General features: G+C 45.3%; 1 long non-coding RNA gene across 17 annotated transcripts in view; it reads right to left on the bottom strand.

Moving 5' to 3' along the window:
- Positions 1-26,992, bottom strand: part of LOC110296206 (uncharacterized) — a 142,413-nt gene that overhangs the window by 112,715 nt on the left and 2,706 nt on the right. Inside the window, exons 1-3 of one of the 17 annotated variants that reach the window (XR_015047680.1) lie at positions 7,241-25,483; positions 4,734-4,864; positions 2,832-4,170 (exon numbers count right to left, since the gene is read on the bottom strand). The exons of 12 other annotated variants lie outside the window; for them this stretch is intronic. This is a non-coding gene — a long non-coding RNA (uncharacterized LOC110296206). Of the gene's footprint in view, positions 1-2,831; positions 4,714-4,733; positions 4,865-7,240; positions 25,484-26,808; positions 26,905-26,992 lie in introns of those variants that run through there. 4 more of the 17 variants (XR_015047679.1, XR_015047682.1, XR_015047677.1 and 1 more) reach the window with 4 other exon arrangements.

Genomic DNA, 26,992 nt, shown 5'->3' with positions numbered 1-26,992 from the left:
TGTTTTAGATGTAGTCCCTTTAAATATATTTAGGAAATGAAGCATGATTGAAAGTGAGCTTACTGATAATCAGAAAGTAGAACGTGAGAGCCGGGCAGTGGTGGGAAGGTCTCAATTCCAGAACAGCCAGGCTGTCTTGAAACAATTAGAAGAACAAGAAAAAAAAAAAAAAACTAATAAAAAAACAAACAAACTGGGGGGTGGGGGGGATGTGAACTACTGTGCAGAAATCTACCACTAGATGGCACTATATGGGGCAATTTTAGAAAATATTGCATTATGAGATTCAAACTGTCAAATGACAAAAACGGTTTTACGGAGGCAGGATATGATCAAAACAGTCCTGTTTTGTTTTGTTTTTAGCTATTGTGCCATTTCAAAAGCAGGTAAGGCTACTGAGAGAAAGCAATAATCAAGTTAAATATTTGCTAACTAATTTGATATACCAACTACTTTTCTGATATTTTTAAAACGGAAATAATTCTATCTCTACCTCCCAGTTCCCAAAAGAACAATGAAGTACAGAAATGTATTTCACTGCACTACAGGTGTGTGTGTGTGTGTGTGGGGGGTGTTTGTGCTGCAATCCATCGGCTTGGTTAAAGGGAACTACATTTCCCAGAATCCCCTTCCACATATGACTCTAGGCCAAGGTCAGTTAAATATGTTTAGCCACTGAGTCATTTCTACCACTTCTTTCTAACTTGTCAAATTATTATTTAGTAGTTTTACTCATAAACCAGGCAAAGGTGACAGTCAACCATCAACACGGCTCCTGAAGTGGACCAGGGGATACCAGACCTAGAGAGGTTCAACTAACTGGATCAGCAGGTGTTTATTACAAGAATGGGTGAGCTGAGTTACTGCCATTTCTCGATCAGTCTAAATCACCCCTCTGACTTCAAAGAAAATGGAACGGAAAACTACTTGTCCGCTTCTGTGACACACAAGGTCAGGTTCTTGCTCTGCCCCTATTTTAAAGGGTTGCTTCTGGCTGTGCCCTCCAGTCTGGGTGACCATTCCACACAGAGACCTCAACCCCTACGTCTAACAATGAACTTCCAACTAAGTCACTCACTCTCCCTGGGCTCTTAGAACAGCACCAAAGCCCCAAATGTGAACAAAGGACTCATGTGCACTGGAGTTTCTGAGCCCTTTACAGCCACTGTTTGCTTTAGGCCTCTACCACCCTAGGACAAGGGTACCGCTTCCTGTTGGCACATGCCAGATGCAGATCCTTTTAAGGTCTAGGGCAGCAGAGAACCTTTTTTCGAAGTTAAACAATGGTGGGTGCGTGTCAGCACCAGGATCTGAAGCTGAGCAGGGCTCTACTGCAGCCCCAGAGGGAGTTCCCAAACACCAGATGACAGAGCGTCTCCACCTGCGCTCAGACTATGTGAGAGGAAAGCCTGGACCTGGTTTTCTTTCTCACAGGTGTGTCGTGTGCGGCTGTGAAAGCCAAAGATCAGCCTCTAGTGTCCTTCCTCGTTTGCCAACCACTTTGGTTTTGGGGGTTTCTTTGTTTGTTTTTAAAATAAAGTCTTTTATTGGTGTGGAGCTTAATAAGTAAGTAGGCTGGCCAGCCAGTGAAGCTCAAGGACCTACTAGTCTTTACCTCTCTACAGCTGGAACTCTAAGTGTGGACCACCACCACCACCACCACCACCACCCCCACCACCTCCAACTTGTTACATGGGTTCTGGGTATTGAGCTCAGATCCTTGTGTCTAATCAGCAAGGGCTCTACTCACTAAACTGCTAAGCCCAGCAATCTGGGTCTCTCTGTATGCACTGCCCACAGCATATAATAAAGCCTTATGTAAGCATCTAATGCCTGTGTTTAGCATGTGACTAAATATATTGATTTTGAACATTAGCTGACCTATGACCTCTCAGAAACTATGCCTTCTCCAACTGAAACTACAAAGCAGCCTGGGTTTCATAAGACAATGCAGACGCTGAAGACAAAAGTCAGTGCTAAAGCAGTGCCTGAAATTCATGCACCACAGAGCTGTGGTAGCCGCAAGACCCCAGCTACCCTGCACGATACACACCTGATAACTCAACAACTGCAGATACTCCATTCTGCCTGTCACACTGGCCCCCCATCCCCAGTGACTGTGTGAACTTCAGTTCTGGCCCTCCTGACCCACTGTGGTTAAGGGAACCAAACCAGCCATGTTGTGAGAGATGCCAACTAGTTAGTAACTTATAGGCCAAAGGCTGTGTAAAATGCAGCACCTCCCTGCCAGCCCTCTTGGGAAGGTTTCACACTTGGGTTCTGTCACCCTATCTGAATTAAAGACACAGGAAATGAAAGCTATGAAGACATTTTCTGCTCTCTTGTCTATTATTGAGAAATACCTACTCAGTGCTGCGCAGTAAGTAATAGACTAAGGATCCATTTGAATGCACCAAAAGATTCACTGCCATGCATCCTCAACCCAAGTCCTATCCGTCTGTATATGTTTAAGCACAGCAATCTCATAGTACTCAGTTAGGAAGATAGGCCTACAATCTAAGGGACTCTTCAGAGCTCCTCTGGCCAGCAATCCCTGGGAGAAACTCCCTCTTTATTAGACCAAGGCTGAGCCCTCCTCAAGTCTGGGGTAGAGAGAAATCCTTTTCCTGTTGGGCCCCAGGTCTAGAACTTGCTGGTTCAAAGCCTTCTGCCTGCGGCTGTTGGGCCCACCACCTAAGCACTCCATGTCCTTTCTGGAAGCCTCCCCTTGACAGAAGATTCCTGGCCTCACTCCTTTTCTCCTCAGTATGGAGTCTTCTCACTACTCACTGAAAACTCAGGTTTTTTTCTGCCCAGAATCACCCACTCACCTGACTCAGACATTCTTGTACGAGCTGCACACTATAAAAATAGCCTTTGCCGTACACAGCGTGTGCACCCTTCAGTCCTTCACACTTCGATACGGCAGCAGCACCTTCACACCGTTGGCTTTAGTCAAACGTCCTTCTTTGGGAAGGACTTTGAAGAGGAGAAATATTTTCAGAGACTTGAACTTAATTAGCTGCTGTTACAGTCTTCAGTAGAAACAGCTGTTTTAAAACTAGTTTTATACTAGCTGTTTAAAGTGATATGCAGTCTCAACAAGACAACCCACTTTAGATCAGAGTCTGTGTTTGCTAGTCACTTAGAAACCGAAATACACGATCCATTGACAGATAAGAAATTTTACAACCTCCATCTTAAGTGGAGAGAAAGCCCTCATCTGTCCTCCATGATTGCTTGGAGGGAGACCGGAGGATAGCCGACATCCCCTGGTTGCCTGTCAGTCATCTTCACCTTTACAGTAGGCAGGCTGAAACCAGATCCCTCGGATGGTCCCAGAGAACCACTTATCGTTTCACAGAGCATCCACAGCAAGACTGAACCTGGCTGCTGGAACCCTCCCCTCCTTTTATCTCTTTCCAAAAAGGGCTTCCAAGAATAACTCCAAAGCCAGCAGAAGCTTCAGACCACTGCTCTCTCTGACAACTGGTCACGGGATGCCGATAAAACTCCACCAGCAGGCCTCTCACAGGTTCCAAAGCAACATGCTGAACAGAGACATGCACACAAAGCCAGCTGCAAACTACACCAAAGACCCAGCTTCTGCCCAGAGGCCGTGGGGGAGCAAGTGCAGCTCAATGAAGGTTCTGGGGACTCTAAGGCTCACACACTCCAACAGCCATGGATCCCACGGTCATCACTCTCAGATCTTCAAAGAGAAACAACTTTCACTGACACAATATATAGGAATCCAGAAAAAGAGAGGTTTGTTTTTTCTTTCTTTCTTTCTTCCCAAAAAGCAACCTTTCTATACAGCAATTCTCAGATTATACTTTTTGGCCTGAAACGTAATTATTTGACTACTATTTGGTTAGCAAAGAACCTTGAACGTGTGTGTGTGTGTGTGTGTGTGTGTGTTGTATATTTTCCCCATTTTAAGACAGAATCTCTTAGTTTTGTCTCTTTCTTCCTTTCTTTCTTCTTTCTTTTTTTCTTTCTTTCTTTCTTTTTCTCTTTCTTTCTTTTAAAGGTAGTTTCATGGTGGTGGTTTGCATCTTCAACCCCAGCACTTGGGAGGCAGAAGCAGGTGGATCTCTGAGTTTGAAGTCAGCCTCTGGCCTACAGAGTTGAGTTCCAGAATAGCCAGGTCTATAATAGAGAGAAATCCTGTCTCAAAAAGGCAAAAATGAATGGATGAAAGGACAAATAAATAATTAAAATTTAAAAGGCAGTTTCCTTCTTAAATCTGTCCTACAGATCTACCAACTTTGCTCTGATAGTTAAATCAAAACTAAACTGTATACAAAACATCACACAATACAGCAATGACTGTGCATTGAATGGGTATACACAACCAATTCTCCATCTGGAGCAAAGCTCTGAGACTGCTCTGATTTTTAATTTTCTTTATATGTGTTTAAGTGTTTTGCTTGCATGTACGTGCATGCTGTGTGTGTGTGTGTGTGTGTGTGTGCGTGTGCGCGCGCCGCGATGCCTACAGTGATCACAGCTGGTTCTGGGTACCCTGGAACTGGTTTTGAGCCACTATGTAGGTACTGGGAACCAAACTTGAGCCCTATGCCAAGGCAGCAAGTCCTCACAGCTGCTGAGCCACCTCTCTAGCCCCCGATTCTGTTCTTAAAGGCTAGCGCACTAAGTAAGAACTGCTTAGTGCCATGAGGAGCTGGACTCATTTCCTGGACAACAGGAAAACACCTTAAAAAGCGCACCTGTGAGCCCTGAATGCGCAGGCCGGAGGCAGGGGCACAGTGAATTCGGGGCTAAAAGCAGGCTGCATAATGAGAATCTGTCCCAAAAACCACCGAGGTGAATTCTGACACATGCTACAGCACAGGTGAACCTTGAAGACAATAAGCAAAGAGAAATTAGCCTATCACAAAAGGGCAGACATTGTCTGACTTAACCTAAGGGGGGGGGGTGCTTAGCTGCATACAGTGTCGCTGCAGAAGATGGTGGTAGTGATGTATCTGGTGTCGCCTGTGCATTTAAAGATAGAAAACTGCATTCTAACGCCCGGAGAATAAAAATGTCAGAGATTTAGAAGACTCTTAAATTGTCCTGAAAAGCAGTGGTTTAAGAAAATAATTGTGATGTAGTTCTAAGCTCCCAGGCAGGAAGCTCCTAACTCTTCCTCCCCCGCTTCAATCCCCTGCCTTCAACCTACGCCATGCCTTGGTTACTGCGAAGTAATCAGTCCACTGCCTCTCTTCTTTCTAAATTGCCATAGCTGTTCCAAGCAGTCACCATCTTTTCAAGTCCTCTAGCCAAGCTGCACGGCTCCTTTACATTTAAAACTTCCAACAGTTCCCAAGGCCAACAGGGCATCAGCAGTCCATGCAGGGCCCTCTCCGGCCCCATCCCCCACCACTTTTCCACCACCAGCCTCGAGCCCTTTCTTGAGTCCTCACACCTCTACAGAGTTGCCACATGGTGCCTTGGAAATGCTTCCCTGGTCTTCCCCAAGGTGAGGAGCAGCGACTTCTCAGAAGGACTGCAGACAGTCCTCAGACAGCCCGGACCATGCAGGCAAGTGGACTGCAGACTTCCTGACCAGCCTGGGCTTGAGATCCAGTGTTTACTACATTACTCTACACTGCATCGGGTTTCTAGTTCCCGACCCATCCCTGACACATCTGCAGCAAAACACCTCAGATGAGCAGCTCTGTGTCACTCAACTTCAGTGAGCCCCCAAGATACCTCCCATCATGCATAGTCCACCTCTCAGCCACAGATAGGCAGCCCTCAGCGCCACTGCTGATGGCAGTGTGCAGTCAGCAGAAGGGCAGAGCAAGCACGCACTTGGTCACTATTAAATGGACGGCTGCTCAAATGAGCCTGACTTTACCCCTTTGCAAATGAGAGGTCAGTAACATATGTCCTAGAAGCCTAGTGATCGGTAAGTTTCCAGAGCATTCTGGAATCAGAGGAGCTTGGAGTGTGACAGTACTTCCTGAGTTTGTGGGAAACTGGGAACGGAGTAAGTGACCTAAGAAGTTTCTAGATGTGTTGTTGTCCACAAAAGAATGTTCAGAAAAAGAGAAGGGAACAGGATGGGTAAGAACCAGGAAAAGGGAGGGGGGAAAAAAAAACCAAACCAGCGCCAAGTACAATGTTTTGTAAAAGCCAGGATGCTGTTAATCTCTCTAGCTCTTTGACACAGAACGAAAGTGTAGTGAGCTCCCGAGACGTTATCTCACTCCTTGATTTCTTTAAGGAAAACTACGAACCACCTGTAGTTTGGAGTCCACGCAGGTTTGCAGCCTGCAAGCCCTTTCCGCACACCTTGGGCCTGTACCATCTGGGTTACACACAGCACATGTCCTGGTCCTAGGTCTCCGGTGTCTCCTCTCACACTCCTGGTCCTTTCAATCTCTTCCCGTGCTCACCCCCTGCACATTCTGCAGAACCAGGCTGCATCCTGTGAGGCTGCCCCACTGATTGAAAGATGACACTAACCATAATCATACTTTTTTGTACTAAAAGGAACTTATCCACAATAGTTGCTTTATCACAGCATAAGCTATCAAGACTGCTCTGTAAAAAAAAAAAAAAAATCTGTAATTTGGCACTAAGTAATTTTTGCCACTTTGATTTAGTTTCTGTATTTATCAGACCTAAGTATTTCTCTTGAAAGAAAAACTGGAAAACAATCACTATATCACATGGTGAAGGAAATTTAGGGGGACCTTGATGTTTAACCTATAAAAAGTCCTTGATTCATTTAACCTTAAATCTTTATTGAAATCTTAGAATACTTACGAACCATTTTCCTAATGTGAAAACTGATTATGTTTCATACAGATATATAATGGGAGGATATCAAGTATGATCTCAATTAGCCATTCTAATCGTATTTGTTATGTGTAAATTCCAAGTTTAGTTAACAAGAACAGTAAGAGAATCATGCTTAATGTAGGCGATAAAAAGAAGGGAACTTCACAATCTCTTAGACAGGCATTAAAAAGCAAGACTGGCATGGAGGAGGAGAGGAGCAGGGGCTGCCTCGAGGGTAGAGGAGTCTGCCTCAAAGCCTGGGAATGATCTGACTCACTCAGGAGGAGGAGAGAACCAACTGTCACAGGTTGTCCTGACCTCCACGTGTGTGCTGTGGTGGACATGCTTGTTGATGCACACACATAACAGATGCACTTCAAGGACATCTTGAAGCAGTACGTGGAGGGGGAAAAAGCTAAGAAGGTAAACAGATTTCACTTACAGTTAAGAGACTCCTGAAAGTGAGGCAAGGACCCTCCTGTAGAGGGCGCCATCCCTGGGATGCACAGGGGTTCTAAAAGGAATCCAGAAGATATGTCAACATCAAAGGAAGGAATATCTAGAATGCCAGCCACCCTTCCTCCCAATCTTGAGCATTTAAAAAGCCATCAATGTACATGTTATAATCCAAGTTCCAAAACTATTTTATTCCACTTAAAAACTGCTGTCTCCATTGCAGTCTTGCAGGCAAACACAGCCCTCTTTAAACCCCAACACCTGAGGGCTCTGGATCATTCCAGAGTCTCTTCTTCCTGCCAGGAACACAGCGGGTTCTCCCTTCCCCGCCATGCTGCAGATCTGGCTCCCTCCTCTAGCCCTGCTCCAAACCACAGCACAGGCACAGGCCCTGGCCTGCCGGGCTGTTTTTCTCCCTAACAGTGTAACTATCACTGCTGGGCCTCTCTGGTGAGAGGTTTCAATCTGGGCCCTGGCTGTGCATTTTGGACTCCTTAGGGCTTTGCCCACTGAATGCTAGGAACCAAAGCAGCTTCATTTCCCCTCAGAGCTTGCTCTTCTTCCCAGTTCTGACAGGCCTGGTTTTTCTCTCTCCTTCATCACTTGCTCTTTACTCTGCTGCCTCCGCTGTCCCACCCGCTCTACCTCCCCCGTCAGTGCCCTCGACTAACTCTATCCCCACTGGCGGGTTGATGACAGCACAGGGCAGATCTCACTTCAATCTATATTCAACACTACAGCCGGCTTCATCTTCCGTGGATACCACGGGGGGTGAGTGGGAGAGAAGCTCATTTTTCCCTTTTGAAAATGTTAGCATCCCTCCTTGTCAGAACAGACAGGACAGTGTGTAGGTTTCACAATCTGTTCCCAGATTCTTCGACATTCCCCTTGAAAACATGAAGCTTAGTTCCCCTGCTCTTGAATGTGGGTTGACTTTACAGCTTGTTTCTAGAGAATAGACTGTGGAGCACAGGGAAAGTCAAAAGGCACTGAGGCACCTGCCTTGGCTCCCTGGATTACTTGATCTGGGGGTGAAGTGGCCAGGTCTTAGGGACACTCTACTCTGTGGAGAGACTCACAGGGAGAACTGAGGTCTCCAGAAGTCACCAGCACCAGGAAGTACACCACTTTGGAAGAGGACTGGAACCTAATATTTTGACTTCAATATAAGATGAGACCCCAGTCCTGAACCCCAACCCCAGACACAGGTAGAGACACCCAGTTTTTACTGTTGACTCCAATCTCTGGATTTGAGGGTGATTTGTAGTTTGCCAGCAGGAGATCAAACCTCAAGTGTTTCTTTGGGCCTCACCTCAGTCATCTATCCATCACCTGCTGTCCTTTCCTTATCTTTGCATGCAGATCCCATTTTAGTCTAGGCCATTACTGTTGCTGGCAAAGTAAGCTTAACCTGTGCCATTAGCACACCAAACCTGTAGTGCACCAAACCTCTTTCAGCACTTTCTTTTGGGGAGGAGGATATTAAAACAAGGTCTCACTATGCAGTCCTTGGCTGACCTAGAACTTGCTGTTCAGTCCATGTTGGTCCCAAATTCACTGAGATCCACCTGTTCCTGTCCCTTGAGTACTAGGACTGAAGTCCCTAGACCCAGTGACTCACTCTTCTGGGCTCAATACAAGGTCTACATTCATGGAAACTTTACTTATTTTTCTAATGTATGTAAATATGGTTTCCAAGACTGTGTTGTAGTTACTCAGGGCGAACACTGTGACTTCTGCTACTTTGTTATTTGTAGTACTCTGGTAACTGGACCGGCACACTAGACAGGCACTGAACGACTAAGCTGCATCCCCAGCCACTTCTGCCTTATATAATCCATGCTCATGAACACAAAACACTTTTAGAGCAGGAGCATCTTTCATGTTTTTTTTTTTTTCTTTAAATTTTTTGGAGAGGGCTCGCGAGATGGCTCAGTGGTAAAGAGCACTGACTGCTCTTCCAGGGGTCCTGAGTTCAATTCCCAGCAACCACATGGTGACTCACAACCATTTGTAATAGGATCCATGCCACCTTCTGGATTTGTCTGAAGACAGCTACAGTGTACTCATAGAAAATAAATAAGTAAATCTTTTTTTAAAAGTTTGGAGATCTGGTAATAATGTACATATGCAATAAAGTTTGCATGACTATCACATGATTTGAGAGGATAAGTTAACAGCATTTATTACCTCCAAAATCCAGATGGTTTATGAATAAGGAATTCTAATTCTAGCTGCTTAGAAGAGGAAAAAATTAAAAGTAACAAGCATACATCAACAGAGGCAAAGTTAAATTAAATTAGGACAGGGCAGACTACTCTGGATCCATTTTACAAAATAAAATAGGTCAACATGTACTGACCTGCTCAACAGAATATTAAGTGGAAAAATGCAAGTTTCATAATAAGAAATGTGTGTAAAACCCATCAGAGGAAGACTTTAAAAACATCGCAAGGCGAAACAAGCGAGAACTCAACCAAGCAAGAGCAATTGTATTTTCTGATATACATCAAGCTAACGTCACTAAAATGTCAGTTCACTGTAATTAAATTCATAAAATTAATGTAAGTTCCACAAATATACTAAGTTTTTAAGTGGATGATTGATAAGAGAATTTCATATTGAAAAATGAATGAATAGAATAGCCAGGGATACTCTCAGGTACCAGAGGGGACGATGGTATGTTCTTCCAGGTGATATATGCTAACATAAAGCCTACGTAACGGACAGACAGATCAGATAGACAGACCAAGGAATCCACACAACAAAGTAAAGAGCAGGCTCAAGGAGACATGCAGCTTTGTGCAAACCAAAGGGAACACGTGAAAAAGCACTTGACAAGAAATGATGCTAGAGAGACTGGAGAGCCATTTTGAGAGTCATGAACTTAGATCTGTACCTCAGACCACACACAAGAATAAGCTGAACAAGTCCTGGAGCGGGACTGGCTTGTTCTCTCACACTGCTGTGGGTCAGGTCCTGGAGGGGGACTGGCTTGTTCTCTCACACTGCTGTGGGTCAGGTCCTAGAGCGGGACTGGCTTGTTCTCTCACACTGCTGTGGGTCAGGCAAACTAGGACTCAGTCAGAAATAAGAAAGACTCATCAGTTTGACTACAGATATTTTTCAAAACTTGAGAAGCTAGTGTGGTGACTCACAGCTGTCATCCCAGTACTTGGAAAGCTGAGGCAGGAGGATTGCCAGAAGCTGAGGACAGTCTGATCTCCACAGCAAGTTCCAGCCTACCCAGGGCTAGACTGAGACCCAGTTTCAAAAGCAAACCAAAAAAGAGCCCATCCATCACAAAAACAAAAATCTTAAGTATAGTCAAAACCAAAACTAAAAAATTGTAAATACTACTTATAAATAAGATAGTAATAAAAATCTAAGAAAGGTTATCCCATGAGCTTGCTTTTTATTTGAAAAATGCAGGAAAAACCGACAGACAGACAAGAGAGGAAAGCCGGCCTTAACCATGGCATCAAGCTTCTCAGGGGTGGCATTATATGCCTCCAGTGTGATACAGTGAGGATATAATGTCTGAATGGTGACACATCCACAAAAGCACAAACCCTGACTCTCACAGGAGGAAACATCAACCAAACCAAATGGAAGCACCTTCTCCATAGTGACTGGCTAGTATTCTTCAAACGTGGCGACAGCAGCAAGCACACAGGGATAGGCAGGTAAGGCAGAGGGCGAGGCTGCAGGAGAGGTATCTAACCCAAAGGATGTTTTCAAAAACATATGAAAACAATGAATTTAACTAGAGTTCTTTACTCTGGGGATCATGTTTACCTCAGAGACACAGGATGCCAAACAAAAAGCACAACGATGAGGTGTGGGACACCTGCCCTCAAATTTTTGGGAGATATTCTGGAAATCCCCCAAAAAGTACAGACTATTATCACTGTTGTTCTCAGTTGCCTAACAAAACTGCATGGTAAGGCCTCACTGCTCAAAGACCACTGCTGAAGGTCCCACATACACTGGTCACAGGATATGGAGAAACCAAGTGGGTACTGACCAGGAAGCATGCTACCTCTAATACTAATTAAGACAGTAACTGGGTGCTATGCAGACTGCCAGGGGGAAAGCCACCAACAGTCTTACCCAGCTGTGAATCCTATCACCTGCAGTAACAACTGACACTTCAATAGTCATGCCTATGGATACTATGGTGTCACAAACGTTAGGGAGGTGACCAACTGCTTTCTGACTGCATTGAAAGTCCACTCCACAGAAGGTGATACATACCTGGTAAATCTAGCCACGAGGCCAAGATTGGAGAGCTCACAGACCCTGGGGATGAACCTACTATGACTACTTTGCTAAATGGGCAGGGTATAAAACTGCCCTGGGACTTATCTGCTGATAGATTGGCAGCTTTGAGAAGCTATGGACAGTTGAAGGCTTCTGAGGAAGGGAGAATCAGTTTCCTTAAAAGGAGCCGCTCTTCACAGGTCAACTGCAATCCAGATGGTCCCACAGACAGAATGTCAAAGGGCTACTGAATTAACCCAGAAAAGGGACATGACATGATAAGGGTGTAGGGAAGTGAGAATGGATCTGGGAGAAGTTGAGGTGAAGAGCTGAGGGTGGATATAATCAAAATTCACTGCATGAAATTATTTTTTTTTTAAAAAATGCCTGGTGGATAGCCACATCTGCTGGATTTTCCAACTTAATTTTATCTTTTTGTCTTTTAGTGGGAGCCAGAGAATGGTGAGATGTGAAACAAAAAATGTCTTCTTGATCCGACATAGGCACTGCAGTCATGGACTCGATGAAGCTGTGGCTGCTTACATAAGACCCCAAAAGATCCAGGCCCTCAATACTCCATCATGGCTAGAGGAGGGGTCTACAACAGACCACTACAGAGTTCCTCAACTGCTGTCTTTGTAAGCAGTGTGTTTGGGCACTAGGAGTAAACAGTAACACTGGCCTTCAAGAGTAGAGGCACTTAAGAATCAATCATTAATTTTGTTTAGAAAAAATCTACCTAGGTTAATTCTGATGTTAGTTCCTCTTTTATGTAACATGTCTCAAAGTGTTAATAAAGGGAGAGCTGGAGAGATGGCTCAGCAGTTAAAAGCACTGGCTACTCTTCCAGAGGTCCTGAATTCAATTCCCAGCCACCATGTGGTGGCTCACAACCATCTACAAGGGGATCTGATGCCCTCTTCTGGACTCCAGATGTATATGCAGCAAAGCACTAGTACATTAAATTTAAAATAGTGTTTGTAAAGTTATTTTGAAGAATGAACATCATATCCACGTGGGATTGGATCCAAGACCCAACCCACAACAAAACCTGCAGATGCTTAAGTCTACTATTAATCATGTGGTCTAGCATTTGCACACATTCTCTGTTCATTTCCCAATGCACCTTCAATGCCTACAGACTTGTAACACCATACCATGTGCATGGCATATAGACAGTCCTCTGCCAAGACCTTTTCCTCCAACTATCTCTACTGCTTGGTTGATTCCATAGACGTGCAACTTAAAAAAATTAAAATCACTCAAGATAATCACATTGCTATCACATGGAAATGATTAATAGCATAGATATTTAGAATTTACTTTATAAAGTTTTTTTAATGTTCATATAAAATCTAGGAAAACTCAAGCAGATGTTTTAAAGACAAAGCAAAAACAAAAATGAAAACACAATGTCGTAGGGCACATGACTGTAATCACAACAATCAGGTATCTGAGGCAGGAGGATTGAGATCCTAACCGGGGCTATATAAAAGATTCTGTTTAAAAAAAAAAACAAAAAACAAAAAAATCTAAGTGTAGATATTATTACTAAGTGAATATTTACTTTTACATATTCATTTTTCCGTTTTTTAAAGTTACTATCTGCCCTTTATTTTTTGTGGTTGGATTCAACTCTAGATCCCAAACCATCTTCTCTCTTTGTTAAAACTGTGGTCAGAATTTCTCATAGATTTTAAGGTATTTATTTCCTTTCTGATTAAAAGTGGTATAAATATATATTCAAGGTAAACTGAGTTCTATTTGCTGTCTTCTAGACTTTTCTCCTGCAATAAACTCCAAGATCCCCTCTCATTCTCAGAGGACAAACTTGTTCTCGAAGAAGAAAACAAGTTCTTGTATCTTCCTTTGTGCTTTTCCGTGAAGATTCCCTGGCTTCCTAAGTACCAGCCCCCATCGCATCTCCCTCTCCCCACAGCAACTCCTAAAAATCCCTTCTTATAACTAAACTATCAAATGAAGGGGCACAAGGAGAATTATCCCTACAGACTGAATTCTTTGCCACCCAGCCACATCAATTCATTTACTGAAATCCTACTTCTTAGACAGTATTGGGAGGCAAGAACTTTAGAAATAATCTTAGCTGAGGTGAGGAGGGTGGAGCACTCGCTCATGGATGGGATTAGTGACCTTTTAAAACACACAAAGACAGACATGACAGAAAGATGGCAGGGAATTGGGGGACGGCCTGAGCAAGACCTATCTCAACCAACAACAAGCCACACAGCGCTGGCTTCCTCTCTGCCGCATTGAGACAATGGCAAGAAGGTATTACTATGAGCCAGAAAGCTGGTCTTCATCAAACAAGAATCTGACAGTATCTTGATCTTGGACTTCCAAACTATGAGACATACATTTGTGCTGCCTATGAGCCCGGCGCTGCACGTACCAGCAGCCGGGGTGGGTATCACACCCTTCAGAAAGTAAAAGTTAAAAGGGCTTCTTCTCTCCATTTGCCTCCAGACCTCTCTCTCATTTCCTTAGGGCAAAAGAATAGTGTCCTACACACTGCCTAGCCAGTAAGACCAACAACTTGCTAAGAATGGAGAAAGGCCTGGACACCCACGTTCTTGGGCTGCTCAGTACCAGCTCCAATGCCCTCAGCTTTTCTCTAATGCTTTTATGAGAGCTCCTCTTTCCTCACCCCTTCCAGTTTGTTCCAGATTGCTAGGCTTCCCTCTGCCCAACTGCCTCCTGGGAACCACAAAACCTATTCTCCAACCCCAAACAAAGCAACTCTGAGTTGGAAACAACAAAATTCCCATAAATTTATGTAACACTGGTCTCTCAAACTGTTAAAAGAATGAAAATTGAAGAGCACCCCTTAAAGACCCGCCTTGAGTATTACTGGAGGGCTCCTTCTTCCAGATTTGAAATGTGAATGAGTATTCACTTCAGTTAGCTGAGATGCGGCCAAGCATTGGCCTGGGGGCCTGAGGGACACCCCGTTCAACAGAAACTGTAGCAAAGAACAAAGTACAATGAATTGCATTCCAGACCTGGGTTGGACCTTCCTCAGTAATTCCCTTCCAAAGACCAATCCCCACCTGGTAACTAGGTGGTATCCAAGTTAACTAAGTGAGATCTAAGGTAACTAGGTATTATCTAAGTCAAAAACTCATGTTGCTTGGCCTACTCTCCTTCCAAGTCACCTTGTTTTGACAGAAAGAGGACTGTCACTTGCCTGCTGTCAGTTATGCCACTAGCCAGCTACTCCATTTTAGACTAACTCCTCGGCGTAGGACTAATAGGACTGCATTCCGTTAACTCTGGAGGTTATTACAGCTAGACTGCATGATCATCCGACAGTGGTGGTTTACATAATTTGACTGCCGAGTTCTTTATACCAAACATAATTTAAGCAATTTAAAAACATTGCTTGAACCCAAACAACATTTTTGTTCAACAAATTTGTTAAAAAACAATCCTGAAATTTGTTACTTAAAAGACAATAACTCCTAGCAGAAAGTCTTCAGGCGTGCGTCTGAATCCCACTTGAACGTCTCCTGAACAACAAAGGACATACTTCATGTGTACTTTCCATCCAATCAGGAATTAACCTGTTATCAACAAATTAAAATATTCAGAAATGTTTCATGTTCATTACTTCCCATCGGCACACACATGTTTATAGACTAAAACAATCCTAACATTAGAGTCAAAGCTGCCTACAGCTTTAGATGGTCATTAGTTGGGGTAGGGTCAGGGGCTGATGTGGGTGAATGTCCCGAATGCTCCTGGGCAATTTGTTTTGTGGGAATTGAATCCAGGGCCTCGTGAATGCAAAGCAAACCCTCTACCAGCTGAGCTGTTATGTCCGCAGCCTTTGAAGAGCAAACAGGAAAGGCAGATAAACAGAAGAGAACCCACACCAAAAAAATAAATAAATAAATTTGGAAAATTAGAAAGAATGAGGGGAGGGGAGAGGAGGCCAAAGTTGGGTGTGCCAGAGCCGCAGCGTCCCAGCATCCCACAAACCTTCCAAGGCACATTCCAGACACATTCGAAGCAGTGTCTGCTTTCTGAACAGAAGGTGTAACTAACCACAGATCTGATTAACCTTTTAGACTTCCATACGGAAGAGGAGGAGGACCCTACCGATGGGCAGTAGCTCACGCCCACCCCCTCAGCCCTCTGAGGGCTTTGCTGCAGTGTCCACGAACCCACAGGCTCCTGGCGAGGAACCCTGCCTGAGCTTATAGCTTCAGAAGGGTGCCGCAGTGTGTTAGCAAGTGTTACGTAAACTTTCACAATTGCAGGTCTGTTCTTGCCATATCAAGTGGTACCTCCAACACTAACAAAACACAGTGAATGCACAGGCATTTCTAGTCGGCTCTCAGGATGCTGTGGTGGCTTTCCTCAAGAATGCAAGGCAGCTTTCTGGGTTAAAGATCTGGGACCCCTTGGACAGAGACTGTGCCTCGTGTCACCACCTTGTCCCCAACAGAGGAACAACGAATATTCCACATCTGTTTTCAGGAAGATCATTAGAGACAAATGGAAACCAAGTTTGCTGATTAGAATCCCAAATCATCGTTTTGGGTTTTGTAGTGCTGGAGTGAACCCAAAGCCCACACTTACTTACACAAAAGCTCGCCCACCCAGCAGTATCCCCCAGCCCTGATCTATTATTTTTAAAAATTCCGGTCTTGAAAATACCATGCAGATAATACGAAATGAGTAACTAGGACATTGGTTCATTAAGCCAAAAAAGTCCTTGTTGCACACGGCTCATTAGATGGTCACAAAGACGGGTGGCTATGAGCAGAGTCCTTGGGTCCTCTTCCAGAATTAAATTGGCAGCAGGAAGAATCTCAACTCGGAACTCCCTACAAGTGGGAATGAGGAGGGAGTTGGGCATACTTTCCCATGGAAAGGAAAGAAAGAAAGGTATACGCACGCTAACGCCCCACAAAGCCAAGGCAGAAGGTATAAATTTGGAAGATGAAACCTAAAAACGAGCTATGACCTTTTAAAATGTCTCACTTTTTCCTATCAAAACATAAGCATTGTCATGCAATAAGTGCTTTTTAAAAATATGGAGCCATCATGATACTGCTCCCTGACAAGAGTTTATACACACCATAAAATTCTGAAGCAAAAGAAAAAAGAAAAAAAAAAAGAAACAGAAAAGGCAAAGCCAAAGGAACATAACCGACTCTAAGACAAGGCGATTGATGAGGCCTCCGTGCCGCGGCCATGACGAAGCTCACCGGGAATCGCCCCAGGCTTTTCAAAGCACGGACGGTATGTACGGTAAGTGTGTGCCACCATACACAGCCAGAAAGCAGAAACGACTGCCAGTGGCCTTGACCACGGACAGATAAAGCAGCCTGCTGGAGTTGTGAACAAAGAGATTCCTCACTGGCAAGGATTCCCTGAAAACAGGACACGAGCACCCAAGGTCACAGGCCAACGTACAAGTTATGCAGAAGAGAGATCTGGGATAGGTGTTTATTACGTGAGTGCAAAAGACGTTAACAGAAACGCTAAGCCAGAAACTCCCTCAGTGGTTCAAATACACAGGAAAGGCTGTCTTTAGAAGCCACATCCTCCTGGGAACCACAAAGTAGCAGAAACCTTCCAAATCCTGATAGGTGACCTTTCCTGGCTTTAGGATTCAACTTAACTGACAGGACTTGGGACCCACCCAAACTCCAGGGGGAGGGAGAGGGCCAAAAAGATGCATTTTCAAGCAAGAAGTAGGGAAGATGATAGAGCCATAACAATTCTTTTGTCACAAACCCTGTATGAATTAGTGGGAAAACTACAAAATTCAAAGAGCTAAATTCAGAACACAAATAACACTATGACCAACACAACATGATTGAGTGTTCGAACCACAGCAATAACTAAACTCGTGTAAGGGATTCTCGAGTCTCTCACTTGAAATCAAGACCCTGCCCTCTGTTGTCAGGCCTGTGATAAGCAACACCCCTGTGAGGGTCTGTAACCCTACCACTGTAGGGATAAGTTCTATTTAGCACCTGAGGGCCAGGAAAACCTTTGTCGATCCAAATTCTCACAAAGGAACAGAGAAGAAGAGCCTGCTTTCCCCAGGGCCCGGAAGCTACCAGGAGCAACTGTGAGTGCCAAGCAACTACACAATCACTGTTAAAAGAACACTCAGAGCCGGGCGTGGTGGTGCACACCTTTAATCCTAGCACTCAGGAGGCAGAGGCAGGCGGATTTCTGAGTTCGAGGCCAGCCTGGTCTACAAAGTGAGTTCCAGGACAGCCAGGGCTATGCAGAGAAACCCTGTCTCGAAACAAAACGAAACAAAACAAAACAGTGTTACACCTCCATGTTCCAAGTAAGATCAGCCGGAAAATGGAAGAGTGTGTGGAGACAGCCTCATGTAGATCCACACAGAAGTGTTGGCCAACCACGCCCAATGAGAGAGGCTGCGACACAATTCTCACAGGTTGGAGTAAAAGGAACTGAAAGAAAATGAGTCAGATGCTCCCATATAGAAAAGGTCTTTATTAAAGACAAGAAAAAACAAAGACTGTTTTAGCTTTTCAATGCTGTGGCCCTTTAGTGACCTCATGCTGTGGTGACCCCACCAACCATAAAATTATTTATTGTTACTTCTTTAAAAAGTTCAATCTTGCTGCTATGAATCCTTTTTTAAAAGATTTATTCATTTTATTATATGTAAGTACACTGTAGCCGTTTTCAGACACTCCAGAAGAGGGCATCAGATCCCATCACAGATGGTTGTGAGCCACCATGTGGTTGCTGGGATTTGAACTCAGGACCTTCAGAAAAACAGTCAGTGCTCGTAACTGCTGAGCCATCTCGCCAGCCCTGCTGCTATGAATATATCTGTGTTGTCCGATGGTCTTAGGTGACCCCTGGGAGAGGGCTGTTTAACAATCCCCAAGGTGGGCAGACCCACAAATTGAAAAACCAGTGCTCTAGAGGAAGGGGGAAAAGGGACACTCAAGGAAGGGCCAGGAGAAGAACCCTTCAACAGGCATGGCAACGGACACTCCAGGTCCCAGCACTCTCATGTCTGCTTAGCCCAGAAATTAAACTTCTGTCACAAACTGACTATGAGTTAGCTGTGTATAGCAAGTTGTTGTTTGTGCTCATAATTCTTGCACTTAGGAGCCTGAGACAGAAGGAGGACTGCTGTAGGACTTAAGGGTGGCTTGGGCTACATAAATGAGTTCCAAAGACTCCCTGGCTACAGTGTGGGATCCTGTCTCAAACCAAAATAAAATCTAAAGATTCATATAAAGAACTGCATCTCCATGCCCAGTGTCAAACACAAGAAAAAGCGACTGTAGATTTCAGTAGCAAGTCTTTTCAACATAATAAATTCATGCCTAGAGCTCGCTCTGTGAAAGTCTGAAATCAGTCATGTGTGTGAGAAATCAGCTCTTAAGAGTCTAAGTTTCAGTATTTCCTAAGAGCAGTTACAAAATATACTATTTCAAGATAAACCTAAATCTCCTGCAGAGTGGAGCCAGGCTGGAGGCTGCAGACCGCTATGGCCCACACGAATTCATCAAACACACTCCGGAAGAAGCAACATGCCTAACTTCCAGAAATCTGATTTAAACGTGTTAGTGATTATCAAAGCCATCTAAAAGTGTAAGCACTGACTGACAGAGCAGAACCATGAAAAAAGTGACATGAGCTAAACAACAGGACGTGGTGACAGTCACAGAAAACGAAAGCTCACAGCCATTATTTCCTCACAGAGAAGCCTGTGCTGCTATAATTAGTCCGGTTAATAAGTCTTTAAGTAAAGTGTTTAAAAATCTTAAAGGATCCCATCACTGCCACCGGTCCTTCCTCCCTGTAGATCCCATTTGGTTTCTCTCTCAGATGAGGCTGTACAGACTTCCAATGGAAACCATTTCCTTCCACTGAACTCTCCCGGCTTTGGAGTAAGCTGTGAAGTCTTACCTCAGCTATGTCAGACCCTGACTCACCTGGTCATCACTTGGAAGGTCTCCAGAGCTCCTGTCCTCTTAGAAGCCATATGAGAGTACCACCATAGAGTCCCAAGTACACTGTGATGTCTTCTTTAAGACCCTGTTATCCCTGACTGACCCCTCGCTTCTGCCCACGGGCTGCTAGGAGCCACAGAACTGCTGCTGTGCCCACAGCCTGTTCACTACTGTGCTCCGACTTCCTATGCATCTTGCACATACCACATCTCCTCCCTGAGCACATGCTCTTCCCTGCATCCGCTGTTCTCAGAGGACTTCTGTGTCATTGCTATCACTGTCTTATACAGACTCAAAGCTATATAACCTCAACTAGAAATACACTCTGTGTGATAGACCCACTGTTTTTCAGTGAGCCCCAGTACTGCACTGCCACTCGATCTTAAAAGGCAATTTGCTGGACAGGAGTTGACTTCGTGGTTAAGAGCACTGCCTATTCCTCCAGAGGATGGAGGTCCGATTTCCAGCACCACTGGCTTCTGACACCCTCTTCTGGCTTCCTCAGGAACTGTGTATACTGACAAACATGCAGGAAAAATACCCACACGTTAAAAAAAGAAAAAAGAAAAAAGGTGACTGGTTAGTATTTAATACATGGAAATTTAATCAGCTGCTTACAATACTGACATTTACCATCAGAAATATTTTTTAAAACATGATCTAAGTAGCCCTGGCTGTCCTGGAATTTGCTATGTAGACCAGGCTAGTCTCAAACTCACCTGCCTGTGCCTCCAAAGTGCTGGGATTTAAAGACATGGACCACCAGACCTGGCTATTTTAATGTGTCTTTACTAAGAATTCTCGGGCTACTCAGGAATATCTAATCTGAGTTTGAATAGATCCAAGGTCCTCTAAGCATCAGGACCAGCAATCCTGGGAATCAAGTATATATTAGTGTATTAGTGAGCCTGCCCAACCCAAGGCCTTCCTCAGTCAGATGGTCTGGGCAGCCAACAGTGTGTGTTCTAACAAGCTCTCTGTGGTTTGGGAACCACGGGTCCAATGTAACCAAATCCACAAAGAACCGAAGCCAAACATTTCCTCATAGTCAATTTTGTTGTTTTTGAGACTGTCTCACGATGTAGGTTAGCCTTGAACTTGTGAGCCTCCTGACAGCCAGAATGGTCATTGGAAACACACCCAGCCTCCTTAAATTCTTCAATGAACCTTGGTCACTCACTGTCAACAGTTCTCTGAAAGCCAAGGTTCTTTAACGCTGCACCCAAATCCATTTAGTTCTATGACCTTTCATAGGCAAAATGCATCTGGATTCTGTTACCAATCTAACAGCATCACCAGATATGTAGACACAGGCAATATAAAGTTATTTATGCTGAGTGATTTATATTGAAAACCCCAAAAAGCAGCCTACACACGACTGGCCTCTGAACACATGAAGTGTCAAAGGCTTCCTTTCATTGGTTTAGCTAGGTTCAATTCTGTTGCTATCAGTAGTGTTTGGTTTTGTTTCTAAGGCAACAGCAGGAATTACTGGAACACTTGGTTGACAGTTTGAGGAGCTCACACTTATTTATGTATTATTATTTGAACCCATCAAAAAAATTCCGCCAGGCGTGGTGATGCACACCTTTGATCCCAACACTCCAGAGGCAAAGGCAGACCAGTCTGGTTTACACAGTGAGTTCCACAGGGCTCACAGTCAGACCCTGTAGAGAGATTCACTCCAGAATTATTTTAAAATAGGCCACAAAAATAGGCAGAAATTCTTAAGAAAAAGGTTGCCTGCCCCCGTCTCAGTTCACATTTCACATAGGAATAATCATGCCTTTTGATTTTGTTTCGAGGGACAGGTTTGTATTTCCTTGTGTTGCACTTATTTTATAGTAAAATTAGTTTTAACTATGGGACATAGTGAATGACGGGCCCTGACATCAGGAGTTCTAGAAGCCGTGGGAAAAAAATGCAGGCTGAAACCTCAGGCACACATCACAGCATCAAGTGGGCCCATCTGCTATACAAGATGGAGAGTGGACTTCTGTACCATCTTCTGCACACACTACCACGTGCACGTCAGCTGCACTGACATGCAGCCCCAGCAGACTGGCTCACAAGTAAGGATGTCGGGATTTTCCACCTTTGAGCTCATTTTAAATGTGTTTGGCATGCCCTAGACCTTCTTAATAAAAATATTCCCTAGTAGTTACTTACGTCATAAAACACCTGCTTCTGCTTCTACCTTAAATATCCACTTGGAGAAGTTTCCAAGGTTCTAGCACAGACTGAGGTTTAGAGATTATAAAATGAAGGGTCCAGTCCCATTCTTATGCTGAAATTGTTTTCTCAATGTCATGCTAGGGTGGTATTTTCACTCTTCTTTTCAGAATTATTAACATATATTTATTTAAATTTTTTTCATGAGCCAAATAACTAAAGCTCTTCAATGCATGGAATTTTACTTTCTTTACCACACAATCAGAATAAATCCTTGCTTTTCTTTCTCCGTGTGCATACAGTCTCCTCCTAACCTGTACACCCCATCTCATGACTTCACTTTTACTATGTCATCAAATGAGGGGAATGGCTACGGGAAAGAAATCAAGGTCACGCTTGACCAGAATGCCTTGGAAGAACGGTGGCGTCAGAGTGACGTGAGAACTTTGTCCTCTGTTTTTTCTTCTGCTCTTCAACCTGCACTCTGGGCCTGAAATGATGTGATGGGCTTACTCAATAAATATCTGAGCGCTTCTGATGCGAAGCACTGTGCTAAGCACCAGAGAAGTATCCGTCAGCAAGATACATCCTGCCTGGCTCCTTACAGCACACTAAAACACAAAACAAAACACTACCTTATTCAGCTTGTGAGGCAGTCGTTTGGTTTATGCTCCAATTACTCCCCTCCATTTGTAAATAATTACTCATCATTATAGCTATCCCCAACTTCTTCACTCTGCTCCTGAAAGGGAGACGACGAGACCACATACAGTATAAAACCAGCTTATGTAATAACACAGATGTTCTCTAGCTGAAGGCCTCATTCAGGTCAGAAAAAAAAAAAAAAAGTGTCACCAGCAAGTACCTAGAATCTAGAAATGAGAAGCACTCGTGCCAATGCCCTAGAATCATCAAGACTTCTCTTTTAAAGGTACACTGCCTTCGCTTCAATGCTTTACATGTTTAGACTCTAAGAGAAGCAAGCCCTCCATGCTGTCCGGTAAGGAGCCACTAGTGGCTATCTATCCACATTTGCAGCAACTCCAACTTCAGTTTCTGCGTCACACAAGCTACCTTTTAACATGAAGATGCTTGAGGGCCCCAATCTCGTAACATACTGCAAATCAAGAGATTAAAAAAAAAAATCTCATCTTCATCTCAGATAGCCTCACAGGGCTGAGGGGCTCTCAGTAGCTCTGTATACCCCATCTGAAAATTACAGTGTAATGATATCTGACCAAGCATTTGTGCCTTAAAAAAAAAGCACGGCCGCTGGTAATGCCTGTCATTTCTTTCCAAATAAGGGGGAAGTGGCAACGGGAGGGAGCTACTCGCCCAGCGCGTTATCAGTAAGAAAACGCAGTGTCCACTCAGCCAAAAAAAAAAAAAAAAAAAAAAAAGGTCTGTGTCTCTCACCAAAGGGTGTGTGCTCTTCACCTGACCACTCAGACCAGAGGTGGGAAGGGTGCTTCCGAATGAATGTGGGTAAGGGAGGCAAAGAGAATTCAATGGTGGCCAATGGAAAGAACTTAGTGCCGCTGTGTGCCACTGATACAGTTTTTATTTTTTTAAGTCATTCCTAACATTGAAGAGCAGTTTTTTTTGTTTGTTTGTTTGGTTGGTTTGTTTTGTTTTTTTGTGACAAATACAGTATGATAATCTGTGTCTGACAAAATGAGCCAAGGATGTGCGAAAGGCTACAGGACATTAAAAAAAAAAAAAAAAAAAGGTGGGGCTGGAGAGATGGCTCCGGCAACTCTTCCTGAGGCCCTGAGTTCAATTCCCAGCACCTGCATGGTAGCTAACAACTGTCTTTAACTATAGCCTCATGGGATCTGATGCTCTTCTCTTCTGGTGTGCAGATGTGCATGCAGACCAAACACCACATATGTAAATAAGATTTTTAAGAACAAGTTCTTCAAGAGGAGGAGGTAACCAGGAAGCAGGCAGGCCATCTTTTTTTTTTTTTTTTGGTTTTTCGAGACAGGGTTTCTCTGTGTAGCCCTGGCTGTCCTGGAACTCACTCTGTAGACCAGGCTGGCCTCGAATTCAGAAATCCGCCTGCCTCTGCCTCCCGAGTGCTGGGATTAAAGGCGTGCGCCACCACGCCAGGCCAGACCTCGGTTCTTAACCTGGGGACCTCAACCCCTTTTGGGGGTCACCCTTTCACAGGGGTAGGCTAAAACCATTGATAAACATAGATACTTATATTGAGTTTCATAACAGCAAAATTACAGTTATGCCATAGAAATGGAAATAATTTTATGGTTAGGGGTCACAGCATGAGGAACTACATTAAGGTGTCGCAGCATTAGGAAAGTTGAGCCCACCAGTCCCTAAACAGCCTGACAATGCTTAAGAAAAAGGTGCCGCTTGTGGTGAGGGCACCAGGATCGACGGGAGGAAACCAACATGTGGCTGGATAATTATTTATTCCAGACCAGCAATGTTCACATTTATGATGTGCTGGCCTGGGTGGGTCTTCAAGATCGTCGGCTCACCAAACTGCAAGGAACGTGAACACTAACCTTTAAACCCTGGTCTCAAATATACTTACCTGTGTCCACCGCGCAGCGAACGCTATTTGGTGGCAGTCATTAGTGTGCACATTCAGAGCTCTTTAGGCCACAGAAGACAACAATGATAATGCAAATAGTCACAAGACTGTTAGAATTAGAACTCTGGAGAGAAACTCGAATTTAATGTGTTATTTGGTATCACCGTAGGTATCAGCAACCACATTTTCCAAACAAGTACCAGAACCCCTACATCTTAAGGTTCTCATCAAGATCACATAAATGAGAAACAAAACCAAGGAGGAATAAGGGATGTTTGTTAAAAAAAAAAAAAAAAAAAAAAGGCAAAGCTTCTATAATCCAGAGTGTGAGCTTCCTCCAAAATTTTCACGACAGAACTTCTCAGACACTGTACCCAATGGGGGCACTTTGTCCACATCCAAACTATGACCCACCATGTCGTCCTTATTTATTGAGCATAGATGGAACACAGACGCACCCTCTGGACTCTTCTTCAGTTTACACGTATGTTAAATGACAACGAGCATGAAGATAATATGAGGGGATCCACCTGTTAACTTCAAATTGCTAAGATCCTCCCTCCCCTCCCCCACAGTAAACTTCTAGAATCAGTAGCCTGAAGGCATTAGTGAATTTACCAAAAGGTGGTTGGTTCTTCTTTCAAACAAGAGAACCTTTCCAGATAAAGCTATAACAACAGAAATCCATGTACAGAAATTCGGGCCCTCGGGCTAGTATGCACTATTCCTAGGCTGTTCGCAAAAGTGAAAGGTCTCTCAAGCAACCCCGAGTAATGGTTTCAAATATGAACTCTTGGGCCTGCTCCCATGAGCTCCCGTCAGGGAGTCCTCAAGCTTCACCTCTGCCAGAACCTCCTGTACTTCCATTCCTCCAAAAGTAAAAACTGTACTCCTCCAGGTTGTCGCCATGTTTGCGCAGTCATCCTGTCTGGCACGTAGAGGCCCCATTTAGTGAGAGACCGACATGTTAACTATTGGGGCTATTTTTCATTCTTCGATGCGTAAATACAGATGACTCAACATCTAGCCTACCAAGCTGGCTACCTATCAGTTTTTATTCTTACTGCGTCACAATGACTAGTGAAGAAGGAGGTGAAGAAAATGGCCCTCAGTCCAGACTCTATTTGGATTTCAGTTCTCTAGCTCTGAGAGTGGGTATCGGGATTAATTCTAAAGCTCTGGGGTTGATTACACCGTGCAGCCTGGATGAAGAGCTAGATGTAGGTACTTCTGTGTCCACTGATATAGCATAACACACCTGGGAGGACGGTCCGCTCGATCCCTCTGTTGAGTCTCCGGCCCGGAGGGGATGGGGTGGGGGGGACAGCCGACTGGCAGGGATGCTGTGACGACGAACCCAAATACTGCTCCAGGGGAACAACTGCGACCAGCCAGCCCCACAAGACTGTACCTCGCCGTAGTTTTCGGACTGTTCAGGGTCTGCGACCCTCCCCCGCGTCCCGGTCGCCGGCGCCCAGCCCCCTGGCGGCCGCAGCACGTGACTCGACACGCGCCAGCTGCACGCGGGCTCCATCAAAACAAAAACAGAGGAGGCGGGACGGGCGGGGGCGCGCACTCGCCCGCCCGCGCGCGCGCGCGCTCGCTCGCCACCGCAGCTCGTCCGCCACGATCGCGCGCCTCCGCCCGGCCGGGGGCGGGAGGGCAGAGGGCACCACCCTGTTTACCGCCTTGGCTCGAGCCCTGAGCCGGAAACGGTCTCCCGGGAGCGGGCGCGTGAGTGCGCACCCACCCGCGGCGCGGCCCTGCGTGGGCAGTGAGCAAAAGGGCCACGGCGGCTGCGTGTCACCCCCGTCACGACTCTTGCTACGCACTTCGCCCCCAGCCTTCAGCTCGCGAGCTGCCGCGGACCCCTCACGTGGCCGCCTCCTCCCTGACACGCCGTGCCGAGCAAGCCGTGGCTGCGGACCCAGGCGCTCCGGAGTCTTGTCCCCACCCCGCCTCGGACGTCACCCGCCTCGGACCACCCAACCCACACCTTCCGCCCCGGGCGCGCGCGGGAGGGGGTAGATAGCTCCAAGCTGTCAGAAGCCTACAGTGTGTGCCACATGACGAAGCTCGCCCTCGTCCTCGCCACTCACGCAGCAGCTTCGCTGCGAGCTGAAACAGACATATTGGGGGGGGGGGACCTGTCTTGATTTTTCTCTTGGTTTTAAAAGCACACCCCCCCATACATAAGCGTTAGACTTAGCTCTACCTACGCACTCGCTTTGCCTCCCCCATGGTCTCCTACCAAATCCAAGCGACTTACCAAATCCAAATGCCCACCCTACACACCTGCTAGGTAACCTGCCTTCTGGAACCCCAAAGCCCCACCCATCCCGCCTGTGGGGGCAACCTGTGTTGCGGGGGGGAGTGAGGCAACACAATTAGGTAGTGACAGAGAGGGGGGACATGCACCTCCCCCCATCTCCAGAGCAAGAGGACGCATCCTGCTTCCCTCCGCCAAAATAATAGTCGAAGTCAAAGCTCCGGCTTCCCAGGGGCTGCCTCTCCCCCCACCTTCCCCCTAGAACCAAAACGTCGCGTCCCTCCCAACCGCTCGCCCCCAGCCCTTACTTCTTGTTGACGGCAGAGGTGGGGGGGCGTGGGAGCCATGCATGAGTTGCCTCTAGGTTCGGGATGTTGGTCTCCTCTGAGTGAAGAGGTGGGATCTCGAAATGGAAACAGTCCTCCCTCCCCCCCAACCCCCCCGCCGGTCCCTCCCCTCCTCCTCCTCCTCTTCGTCTGTTTACCTCAAGTT

Source organism: Mus caroli, unplaced genomic scaffold (assembly GCF_978045245.1).
Source record: "Mus caroli unplaced genomic scaffold, Mus_caroli_1 scaffold_7, whole genome shotgun sequence".
In the NCBI taxonomy this organism is placed as follows: domain Eukaryota; kingdom Metazoa; phylum Chordata; class Mammalia; order Rodentia; family Muridae; genus Mus; species Mus caroli.
Note: the sequence above shows the minus strand (reverse complement) of the source record. Positions and strands in the feature narration are given on the sequence as shown.